Genomic DNA, 13,383 nt, shown 5'->3' on the forward strand with positions numbered 1-13,383 from the left:
TAGAGATAGAAATAATGTAACCCTAAAATCACAGAACAAAGGGTATACTGATGTCACCAGAATCTGCTTATCATTGTACTAGTAGTCAAGAATGTTAGACATAGCTATGAAAATAAAGCACATTGCTTCTAGTGAAGAAAAGTGTCCTATCTTGTGTTTAAACTTTTGAATATATATTTAAAATGTCAACTAAAATTTGCTTGGTACCTTCTTTTTCTTTACTGCTTTAGAATAATTAAAATGTAGGAAGAATTAAGGTATATAATTTCTTACATTTTACATTAATGTCATAAAATAGGGTATAGAATGATAGGTAAAAAACTGACTGCTGATCATGGTAGAAAAGAGGATTTCCTAATTTCTGAATAGAACACAAAAAGTGTAGAATTCAAACTATTACATATTTTCTTTTTAAAAAATATTTTATGAATTCCTTGAGAATTTCATACCATTTATTTTGAAAATATTCTGCCACTTCTATTCCTCATCTTATCACTCCTCAACCTTCTATCCCTTCACACTAAACTTTTAGTTTCCTTCTTTTTTTTCCTTTCTGTGTTTAGTCAACATTATGTTGCTCAGTCTTGGCACTGGGTCCTGTTCTTGTGTGTAGTCAGCCTATCAGGGGTAATGTGACCAAAGAAACTTCACTTTCCTTCTCCCAGAAGCTATCAAATACTAACAGCTCCCTAGATAATGGTGAGATTATTTCTTCCTGTTTGTATGCTGTGATTTTTGTCTTACTGTAATTTGTGCAAGATTTGTGCATACTGTCACAATCACTATGAGCTTGCATTTGCATCTGCTGTAACTTCTTGTGCTTGATAAGTCGAAGAGGTAGTTCCTTTGCCGTGATGGGTTCTTTCCTGTATTCATCATATCAGTGGGTAAATATGGATTTACCTTCTATGGCATCAAAGCAAAATAAGTCAGAATGAGTCATCATGATTTTGAGATACATAATCCTTAGCTTAATCTGACTAAAGCAATTTCAAATTTTGCCTAATTTACTCTTCCTGGAGATGTGGTATCTCTTAATTTTTTAAGTGGAAGACAAAATGAACCTGATCAAGATGCCTAGATAGTAACATAAGGACTATAGAGGTCTACTAAGGAAAGCCATAGACATGGAGTAGAGCCATCCTAATAGAGAGGCTGTATGTGCTGTGGGTCACAGAGTTAAAGGAGCTAAGCCTTCTGAAGACCAGCAAATTTCACTGTTAGTCCCACATGGCAATCATAGGCTTTCAGGACCTGACACTTTCCTGCTAGATTTTTGATCTTACTTTATCCTGATCATTCCTAACAATGCTCAGATTCTCCCATTTTGGAATGAGAATTTATGTGCCATTGCACGCTGGAAATAGGTAACTTGCTTTTGAATTTAGGAGATTTCCTTGATTTTCAAATGAGATGTAGACTTTGAACTATTTAACTGTCTTAACCGTTAATGACTATGGAGACTTTTGAAGATGTCTTTAATATTACATGAGATGATGATGAGACATTGAAGACAAGGGGATGGAAATTTATGATCTAAAGTGATGTGTTTAGCTGTAAAGTTGGCAGGGGTGGAGCTGTGGTAGTTAATCGCAGGTGTCATCTTTATCACCCGAGAGAAGAGGCATTATTCCAATTAGATTAATTAAGTAGGAAGACCCACCCACTGTGTGTGGAGCGTTCCCTGGGTGGTACCCTCGACTGAAGGAAAAGGAGAGAAGGATGTGAAAAGTAACATTTGCAGTCTCTGCTCCTTGGCTGTAGATGCAATAAAACAGTTACCTTAAACTCTGGCTGCTATGACTTTTCTGCTGTTATGGACTGTGGTCTAAAACTTTGAGGTCAAATAAACTCTTCTTTAAATTGCTTTTGTAAGTGTACTTTTATCACAGCAATAGGCAAAGAAACTAAGGAAAAAACCCCGACTGTGGGCCCTAATGGATATTTCACAAATCCTCCCTTCTCTCTTCCTACCCTTAGAGGCACTACAATTATCTTCCAGTTTTAGAATGACAAACTAGTTCTGCCTGACTTAGGAATGAATCAGGTGAATATTTGGGAATGACAGAGGAACTTCTATCTCATACTGAATCATACATGCTCTTGAAAAAGGGCAGAATGAAGACCTAGAAAAATTAAAACATTCATCATAGCATTTGCAGTTACTTAATAAAAATACCAAGGTTTTTTTTTTTCTAAGTTAGATGTCTATGAGGTTTTCTTCCTCCCTCCCTCTCTCCCTTCTCCTTCCTTCCTTCTGTCCTTCCTTCTGTCCTTCCTTCCTTTCTCCCTTTTCTTTTCTTTCTTTCTTTTTTTTCCAGTTTATTTATTTTTTATTAAAAATTGCCATCTCCTCCCCTCCTCCTCCCCCTTCCCTCCCCTCCCCTCCACCCACACCCCCACTCCCTCCCTCTTGAGGCCAAACAGCCATCAGGGTTCTCTACACTATGTTGAGTCCAAGGTCCTCCCAACTCCCCCCAGGTCCAGGAAGGTGAGCAACCGAACTGACAAGGCTCACACAGAGCCCGTACATGTTGTAGAGACCAAGCCCATCGCCATTGTCCTTGGCTCCTCGGTCAGCCTCCACCATCAGCCACCCTCAGAGAGTCCGATTTGGTCGCATGTTCCATCAGTCCCATTCCAAGTGGACTTGGTGGTCTCCCATTAGTTCTGTCCTGCCGTCTCAGTGGGTGAACGCGTCCCTCATGGACTGATGGAACAGGGGACCAAACCGGGCTCTCTGAATGTGGCTGATGGTGGAGGAGGACTGAGAAACCAAGGACAACGGCAATGAATGTGAACTCTACAGCATGGACGGGCTCACTGTGAGCCTTAACCTTCACCTGGCGATGGATGGAGATAGAGACAGAGCCCCACATTGGAGCACCGGACTGAGCTCCCAAAGTTCTGATGAGGAGCGGATGGAGAGAGATCATGAGAAAGAAAGTCAGAACCATGAGGGACGAGTTTACCCACTTTCTTTCTTTTTTTGAGATAGGGTTTCGCTGTGTAACATTTCTAGCTGCCCTGGAACTAGCTCTTGTAGACCAGCTGGCTTTGAACTCACAGAGATCCACCTGCCTTTTCCTCCAGAGTGCTGGGATTAAAGGTGTGTTCAGCCACTGCCTGGCTTGTGAGGTTTTCTTTAATCTAATTTGTAAGACAAAGTAGACTCATAAAATTTACATGTGCATAAAGTAATTTATATGTTTTAATATGTAGTACATCTGTGGTCTAGGGCATGAATTATGTAATTTAAAGGCAGTCATACTAACCCTACAAGTAAGATATAACAAGTAGTGGAGACCAGGCATTTTGCTAAGTGCATTATATGCTACACAGAGATAGGAGAAATGTCACTGAAGTAACTCCATTTTAGGGGACTCTGCCTATTGATGAAGAACCAGATTGTCTTTTCCATGACTATATTCTTACCCCTTTCCTCTAGCACACTTCCCTTCCTTGATATTAGCTTCTTTCTAGGGAGGACCCTCAGTGGAGGCTACACTGTGCTAAATCTAAGGGAGGCAGTTTTCAATATTTTTTTGGTCCTTTATGTCGTCACTAGACTTACTCTTAGCCCTGTAACAAACAGCCTGCTTTCTACAGGAGCTCTTCTCCCATCCTACTTCCACTTCCTGGGGACTCTGATTCTTGGTATAGATCTCAGTCCACCTAGCTTTTACCCACAGACCCTCTCAGCCTTTCTGCCTATGAGACATCTTCAACTTTTATGATACCCACCCACCTACAGAATCACTCTTTGTCAAGAACCTCACAGGCACCACATTTCCAAAGGATCCAGAATGCGCAACAGACACAAAAGAACATAACATCCACCCAACAAAGCCAAGACCAGATACCAACACCAAGAAATACTTCAAATATCATAAGCGTAGATGCTTAGATCCCAGTACAAAAATACAAACCTGCAGATCCAAGACAGTATACCTTCTCATAAAGCCCAGAACTCTGTTCCAGTGTAACTATATTATATGGCACTAAGAAATACGATATAGTTGAAGTACACAACATGGTCTTCAAAATAGAAATTATGAATATCTTCGAGGACCTTAAAGAGGAAATGAATAAATTTCTTAATGGAGTCTGTGAAAACACAAACTAAATTGAATGAAATAATGAAAACAATCCAAGACATAAAAATAGAATTTAACAAGGAAATAAAATAACTAAAGAAAATCCAGTTTGGTATGAAAAATCTTACCAACACAGTACAAGACATAGAAGAGAGACTCTCAGGTATCAAAGACTGGGTAGAAGAAATGGATTGCTCAGTCAAACAAATGTTATGTCTAAAAGCACCTTGTTGTAGTAATATTTTATTTGTATTTTAATAAGACTTGCTCAAAGATCAAAATGCAAAGCTAAATCACTAGAGGTCAGGGAGTGGAGGCACACACCTTTAATCCCAGGACTCAGGAGACAGAAGCAGATGAATCTCTGTGGTTTCAAGGCTACCCTGGGCTACACAAGATCAATTCAAAAATAGATCCTTGTGGTGGTGGCTCACACTTCTAATCTAAGTGAATAGTGAGGTGGAGACAGGAGCAATATGACTTGGCAAAAAGAATATAGAGGGGAAGAGACAAGAATTCACTGGGGTGTGGAGTCTGAGGTTTGATGAAGACAGTGCAGTCTAGGCAGCCTGAGGATCACTCCTTCAATATGAGCATTGGTAGAGGTAAAAGGACTCTCTAGTGGCTTACAGCTCTGCTTCTCTAATCTTCCACTTTAATCCCTATATCTATCTATGTTTTTATTATTTGTGCTACATCTCGTACCCAATGTTTTGGGTACAAATTCACAAAAAAGCCATTTACCTGTGGCTTTACAGCCACTGGCATAGGACATAGCTATATGTAGCTGAAATCACTGCCATATCAGCCAGGTTTTTTTCTCTCCTGGTGGTTTCTCTCTCTGAATCCCTTTATTGGGCTGCTGGCAAAATAGGTAGCCTTGAAATCCAGTCAGGCTTTTACTGTTCTACACAGCAGCAATAAACCTCATATCATCATCATCATATGTAGTTTTGGTAAGACAATTGGGAATTCTTTAAAGGAGGAATTAATTATAAGAGAGAGTTTTTTCCCCGACATTAAAATGATGTGGAATTTCCCTCTGTATCACTGATTAATAAAGAAACTGCTTTGGACTTATAGCAAGGCAGAACTTAGGTAGGCAGGGAAGGCTAGGCTGAATGCTGGAGAAAGAAGGGTGGAGTAAAGGAGAAGCCATGGAGCTGCCACCAGAGTCAGTTATGCTGAAACTTTGCCAGTAAGCCACTGACACATGGCGATACACAGATGAATGGAGATGGGTTAAATTAATATGTAAGAGTTAGCCAATAAGAAACTAGAGCTAATGGGCCAAGCAGTGATTTAATTAATATAGTTTTTGTGTGATTATTTTGGGATTGAGGAGCCGGGAACCAAGTGGCATCTTTTCCAATATTAAAACATGAGAAACACCATTATAATGGAGGGATTTGGTTCTCTGTATGCTGGACAGTTGGAACATGGAATGATTAAATGAGAGGATAACTAATTTAGATGGGATTTATGTAATGTCAATTGTAAACTATGTCATTTTATCAGCTTTATCATTTTTTTGTTTTATGACCAAAGAATTGGTTAATCTGAGTGCTATGATACAGGTATTATAAAAGCTTAACAACCAGATAGATCATAGAGATATTCAAATCCAGACAGAGAAATTAAATGGAAAACCAATTTCAATGTGGCATTATCAGAATACAGAGGAACAGTAAGATTTTCAAACAACCAACCTTAATATATTCAGTAACCTTATAGAAATTGCCACACGATAGAGGCTCTGTAAGAGAACTAAATGGACTCTTGTGCCAATGTTAGGTTTAAAGAGATTCAAAGAAGCAGTAGTCTCATATGTCATGCATTTGCCTTTTCTGAAGCAAATGTTTGACTAGTGGTCAGCTTGTAATAGGATTATCCCTAAAGACTGGATAGACTTGGCTAATGCTGTGTTAGAGCTTGATCCACAATTACTATGGAGTACCTGGTTCAGAGAAGGGTCTAAGACTACTGAACAATGAATAATGAAAATGGAGTAAAGTTAGAGATATGGAAATATCCCAAGACTGACTTCTTAGAGAAAGAGATTATGCTACCATAGAAAGGCAATTCCTATATGATGGTCACATACTAGTTATATGCCATGCAGCTTTGAGTGCTTGGAAAATATTTGAAGAAGTAGGAAAGAAGATTGAGTCAGTAACTAAAGTCATACAGGACCCCAAAGAACTCTTCACAAATTTCTTACAAAGATTGACATCAAAAGTAAATAGAATAATACTGAATTCAAAAGCTGGACAAATAGGGCCGGGCGGTGGTGGCGCACGCCTTTAATCCCAGCACTCGGGAGGCAGAGGCAGGCAGATCTCTGTGAGTTCGAGACCAGCCTGGTCTGGTCTACAAGAGCTAGGTCCAGGACAGGCTCCAAAGCTACAGAGAAACCCTGTCTCAAAAAACCAAAAAAAAAAAAAAAAAAAAAAAAAAAAAAGAAAAGAAAAAAAAACCGGACAAATAGGGCCGGGCGGTGGTGGCGCACGCCTTTAATCCCAGTACTTGGGAGGCAGAGGCAGGCGGATCTCTGAGTTCGAGGCCAGCCTGGTCTACAAGAGCTAGTTCCAGGACAGGCTCTAAAGCTGCAGAGAAACCCTGTCTTGAAAAACCAAAGGAAAAAAAAAACAAAACTAGACAAATAATAATTGAATCTCTGGGTTTTGAAAATGATAATTCTCAATGAAAAAAGATAATTAGGCTATTAAAGGCAAGATCAGCACTTTTGGGGGACTGGATCTGATATACAATTAACATTGAATCTCATGACTAAGATGATACTTGGATAGGAGAGGTGATTTCCAGAGATTTGAAGAAAAATTAAAATATCAAGTGTTTCAATTGTGGCAAATCAGGTCATCTCAAAAGGGTTTGTAAATAGGGTTTTCCTAGAAACAATGTTTTTTTAAGCCTAATTTATTCAGAATGCCCCTCTCTTCTCAATTATGCAGAAGGTGTGGCAAAGGCAGACATTGAACTAATGAATCTAGGTCAGCAAGGGATATTCAAGGTAATCCTTTGCTATGGGGAAACTCCTTGAGGGGCCTCTCGCAGGCCCCTATGCCAGATCAAGTTCAATCATTTCCTGCCATCATAAACAAAATTCCTTCCCAGAGCAATTAAAGAAACTAATATTTATTATAAGAAACTATACTGCTCTGGAAGTTTAGAAGAGAAAATAAAAAATTCAGGAGAAATCATAAAGTGACTATTTTGGTAAACTCCTATAAATAAAGACAGAAATTAAAATTATGAATAAATGATATTGTCATTAAAGGTCTGGTAGACACAGGTGTGGATGTAACAATAATTTCATCATAATCTTGGAATCTAAGTTGGCTTCTTCATTACATAAATGTTCAGTTTTTAGGGATTGGAACTTTATCTCAGGTAAAACAGAGCGCAAGATGGGTTGAACGTATAGGTCCGGAAGAACAGAGAAGATTATTAACAACATATGAAACTAACCTAGCAGTGAGTGTGGGAATATGATTTGTTACAGCAAAGGAATACACAGATTAACATTCCTCCAATCTTAAAAACAAATTATATCTTGATTTATGTTTCAGGGAAAAATATTACAAGATACAAAGAACAGTCACTAACCAATCAGGTTGTACAAGAACAGGGGACAGCAGCTGCTGATATTTCAAAGGCACCAACAGCTGTACCTTTAAAATGGGTTACAGAGAAACCTATATGAGCTAAGAAATTACCTTTAACAATAGAGAAATTGCAGGTTTTAGAATAGTTGGTGCAGAAACAACTAGATGTTCAGCATATTGAATAATCATCAACCAGCCCCTCAAATACTCCTGTGTTTGATGTTAAAAAAGCAATCTGGAAAATGGAGAATGGTAACAGATCTAAGCGCTGTTAATAAGGTGGTTCAGTCAATGGAATTTCTACAGTCTGGCATTCCTTTGCCTTCTCTACTGTTTAAAGGATGACTTCTAATAGTTATAAATTTAAAAGATTCTTTCTTAGTGAAGAAACAATACTTTTACTAGAAAAAGACAGAAAGATTTGCCTTCACAGTGGCTACTTATAATAATTCTCAGCCTGATAAGAAATATCAATGGAAGGTTCTCATAAAGGGAATGTTAAATAACCCCTCTCTGTGCCAATATTTGTATGACATCTGTTGGAAATGATATGTAAACAATTTTCTGAACCTATAGTTTACATGGACAACATTTTACTACCTGATTCAAGTGTAGATACTTTAGAAAGAATGTTTGAAGGAGTAAAGAAAATTTTGCCTTGTTGGGAATTACAAATTTTTCCTGAAAAATACAAAGAGGAGATTGTATTAACTATTTAGGCTATAAAATAGGTTTACAAAACATTAGACCCAAAAAGGTACAAATTAGGAGAGACTGATTGCAGAATCTTAATGACTTCCTAAGATTGGCAGGAGACATTTATTTATCGTCCACTATTGGGATAAAACCTGTTATACAGATTAATTTAAACAAAACCTGAGCTGGTGGCAAAAATTTAAATAATCCCAGGAAATTACCACCTGAAGCTGAGAGAGAATAAACTTTGATTGAAGAGAATTTACAGAAGGCACATGTGGATTGTGTAGATCCAAATCTTAACTGCATTCTGGTCATATTACCTTCCAAACATTCCCCTAGAGGAATTTTAATACAGAGGGAAAAATTATCTTAGAATGGATCTTCTAATCACACAAACCAAGTAAAAAATCAAAAATTTATGTGGAAAAGCCCTCAGAGTTAATTCTAAAAGGAAAATTGAGACTTTGTCAATTAGCAGGAATAGACCCAGAAGAAATTTCCTTTTAATAATGATGAAATTGACAAATTATGGGAAGAAAGTGAAGCCTGGCAAAGGGCTTGTAGTAATTTTTTGGGTAAGATTAACAATTATCCCCAAAACAAAAGAATTCAACTTATAAAGAGAACTAATTGGATCCCTCCTCATGTTATATAAAACACACCAATAACTAGAGCCTACATTCTATGCTGATGCAAATAAATCAGGAAAGGCAGGATACAAATCCGAAAATTTAAGTGGATCAAAGTCCTTATGATTCTGTTCAAAAGGCATAATTATATGCTATTCTCATGGTAGTAAGTGATTTTAAGGAACCTCTCAATATAGTTACTGATTTGCAGTATACAGAAAGAATTGTGTGCATATTGAAGCCATGAAATTTAAGATGATACACAATTAACTTTATTATTTATTCAGGAACAAGATACAATCAGGAATAGGAATCATCCCATACGCAAAACACATATCCGATCTTATATGGGTCTGCCATGTCCTTCAGCAAAAGGTCATGTGCAAATCAGTTAATTATTGATTGGAAATGGGCTGAAGGCCTCAGAATTTCATTAAAATATCATGCCAATAGCAAATATTTAAAAATACCTTTTCCATCATATGACACAAGCCAAGGAAATTGTATGTAAATGTCCCACTAGTTCTTTATACAACCAAATACTACTATCTGCAGAAAGAAACACAAATGGTACTGAAAGGAATGAAATCTGGCAGATGGATGTGTTCCATTTCACAAAATTTGGAAAACTAAAATATGGACACCACACCATTGATACGTATTCAGGTTTTCAGTGGGCAGCTGCTTTGATTTCAGAAAAGCCTGATTCCATAATCACACAATTTCTAGAAGTTATGGCCATCAGAGTATACCTGTACAAATAAAGACAGACACTGCTCCAGCATATGTCCCTTTAAAATGAAACAATTTATTGCTTATTATAACATAATGTATATTATGGGTATACTACAAAATTCTACAGGATAGGCAGTTATAGAAATATTAGATCAAACTCTGAAGGATATGTTAAATAAAGAGAAAGAATTGATAAATACCTCCAGTCATAGAGTGTGTAATGCATTGTTAACTTTGAATTTTATACATATTAATAAGAAAAAAACCAACAGAGAGACATTGGATAGTAGAAAAAAACTAGAGAATTAAATCCGTTAATGTGCTGTGAAGAAGTAACGACCTCAGAATGGAAACCAGTATATGTATTATGTTGGGGAAGCGGTTTTGCTCTTGTTTCCACAGGAGAAGAAAAGCTATGATACAATAAAAAATAATAAAAATTCGATGTGAACAAGATACACCTCTTAACTAGAAGAGATGATAGTTCATCAAGCAGCATGGCTGTTTAATCTAAACTAACCTATACAACTAAAAAATGCTTTTTATTTTGTCAGATATTCAGATATAACTTGCTAAAAAGGGAATTGCCTCAAAATTAGGGTTGGGGAAAGGTTTTGTTTCTTTTCAGGAGAATAAAGGTATGCAGCTAAGGAATCTGAAGACTTCTGGACAAATGAAACATCTGAAAAAAAAAAAGAGAAATCATCCAGAAGAAACATCTCAAGAAAAAGAATAAATTGACCCATTAGTATATCACATTTCCAACAGGATAATTTTTTTTGATTGTTTGAGACAGGGTTTCTCTGCAGCTTTAGAGCCTGTCCTGGAGCTAGCTCTTGTAGACCAGGCTGGTCTCAAACTCACAGAGATCCGCCTGCCTCTGCCTCCCGAGTGCTGGGATTAAAGGCATGTGCCACCACCGCCCGGCCAGGATAAATTTTTATAAGTCTTTCTAAATGTCTGTTTCTTCTCTACAGTACAGACGTATAATGCAATTTTTTTTTTGTCTCATTCCAGTTACTGACTTTGGAGTTGGAGTGTGGTTCTCTCCTTCTCTAACCCAAGCATGCTTATTAAAGTAAAATCCAAAATCTCTGTCTCATGTCAGAAGAGCCACCTGATATGGGGACAGTAGAAAAACAAATATTTAAGGACTATTTTTATTGCCATTCATCTCATAATCCTTTAGTTTTATATTGACTCTTCAACAACTTTTCTTAAGGTATAAATTTTATAAGATGAATATATATATTTAAAACTTTTTGTAATGATATTAATGGTCGTATAGAGTACTAGAAAAAGGTTTTGGCTCTTTCCCATCTTGCAAGATGGCGAGAGAAAAAGCTGAGAAGCCTGATACAAAAGAGAAGAAACCTGCAGCCAAGAAGGCTGGCCGTGATGCCGCTGCCGCTGTTGCAGTCCAAAAGGATGATCCTAAGGCTAAAAAACCCAAGAAGAGGTAGCCCCATTGCAGCTGAAATTCCACTTAGAGGAATTGGCAGGTACTTCCTATCTGCTATGTATTCCAGAAAGGCCATGTACAAAAGGAAATACTCATCTGCAAAAAACAAGGTGAAAAGAAGAAGAAAAAGGAGAAGGTCCTTGCTACTGTCACAAAACCAGTCGGTGGTGATAAGAATGGTGGTACCTAGGTGGTGAAGCTTCGAAAAATGTCCTGGTATTGGCCTACCGAAGATGTGCCTCGGAAGATGCTGAGCCATGGCAGAAAAGCCCTTCAGTCAGCACGTGAGACGCCTGCGTGCCAGCATCACTCCTGGGACCGTCTCATCATCCACACCGGGCGCCACAGGGGCAAGAGCGTGGTTTTTCTGAAGCAGCTGGGCAGTGGTTTACTGCTTGTGACGGGACCTCTTGCCCTCAACAGAGTTCCTCTGAGAAAAACACACCAGAAGTTTGTCATCGCCACCTCTACAAAAGTTGCTATCAGCACAGTTAAAATCCCCAACACCTGACTGATGCTTACTTCAAGAAAAAGCAGCTGCACAATCCCAGGCACCAGGAGGGTGAGATCTTCAACACAGAGAAGGAGAAATATGAGATTACAGAGCAGTGGAAGGCTGATCAGAAAACCGTGGACTCGCAGATTCTGCCAAAGATCAAAGCTGTTCCTCAGCTGCAGGCTGCCTACACTCTCAGTTCTCTATGAGTAACCGGATGTATCCTCAAACACTGCTCCTCTAAATTGCTAACAACCCAATTAAACAGCTTCATGTGTTTAAAAAAACAAACAAACAAAAAAAAAGATCTCAGAGATCTCTGAGCCACCACTCTGGCAGACACCAAAGAACCTGTAAATGTATCTGCTGCCCCTAACACTGACCTCTGATGAGATTTTTAAACTTAGAAGCATGGTCTGTGGCCAGGCAGAAAGGGGAATGAGGAACGGGTGCTGCCTGGTCCCCAGTACAGCAGGAAGGCTGGCAGAGGGAGGGAACATGCCCTTCACCCTACCACGAGGTCCGGCTTCAGGTAGGAGCTGACAGGCAGACCGGAAAAAGGGTAGACTTGGAGCACTACAGTTTCAGGACAGTTAAAGGTCTGTAAAAATAAATGAGCAGGTTAAATATGCTTCCTTTTTTCCGTTTCACAATTTTGCTTCTTTATCAAAAATCTACTGCTCATAGGTGTGTGGATAGATATCAGTTCCATTGGTCCTCATATCGGTTTTATGCCAATAACAAGCTGTTTTCAGTACTGTGGCTCTGTAGTGAAGTTTAAAGTCAGAGACTGTGGTGCATTCAGAAGTTCTGTGATTGTACTGGATTTTAGGATTATTTAGGCTCTACTGAGATTTTGCTTTCCTTATGAAGTTGAGGATTGTTCTTTCGAGGTCTGTGAGGAATTTTGCTGTAATTTTAATGGGAATTTGCATTGAATAGGTAGATTGCTTTTGATAAAATTGGCATTTTGTTATGTTGATCCTAACTTCCCAAGAGAATAGGTGATCTTTCCATTTTCTCATGTCTTCAGTTTCTTTTTTCAAAGATTTAAAGTTCTTGTCATACAGGTTTATCCACTCTTTTAGTTAGAGTTACTCCAAGATGTTTTATGGTATTTGCAACTGTTTGTAAAGGGTGATTTTTCTCTGATTTCTATCTTAGCTCCTTTATCATTTGTGTAAAAGAGGCGCATTTAGGCTTTTTTTTAGGTTCTGGCTATGACAAAATAATTCTGCTATGAACACAGTTAAGCATATGCCCTATGGTATGGTTGAGCATCTTTTGTGTATAGGCCTAAAAGTGGTATTGCTGACTCTTAAGGGAGTTTATTGCCTAATTTTCTGAGAAATTGCCATACTGATATCCAAAGTGGCTGTACCAGTTTGTACTCTCACCAGCTATGGAGGAGTTTTTTTTTTCCTTTATCCCACATTTTCTTAAGCATAATTTGTCAGAGATGTTCATGACCTTGGTCATTCTTACAGATATAAGATGACCTCTTAGAGTTGTTTTGATTTGCATTTCTCTAATGGTTAAAGATGTTGAGCATTTTAAAATGTCTTTCAGTCATTTTAAGCTTATCTGTTGACAGTTTTTGTATCATATCTGTAACATATATTTATATTAGTTTATTTGT

General features: G+C 38.1%; 1 pseudogene; it reads left to right on the forward strand.

Moving 5' to 3' along the window:
* The first annotated feature begins 11,114 nt into the window (after positions 1-11,114).
* On the forward strand, positions 11,115-11,988 carry LOC119821915 (annotated as a pseudogene).
* Positions 11,989-13,383: the final 1,395 nt, after the last annotated feature.

This window comes from Arvicola amphibius, chromosome 8, assembly GCF_903992535.2.
Source record: "Arvicola amphibius chromosome 8, mArvAmp1.2, whole genome shotgun sequence".
NCBI classification, from domain to species: domain Eukaryota; kingdom Metazoa; phylum Chordata; class Mammalia; order Rodentia; family Cricetidae; genus Arvicola; species Arvicola amphibius.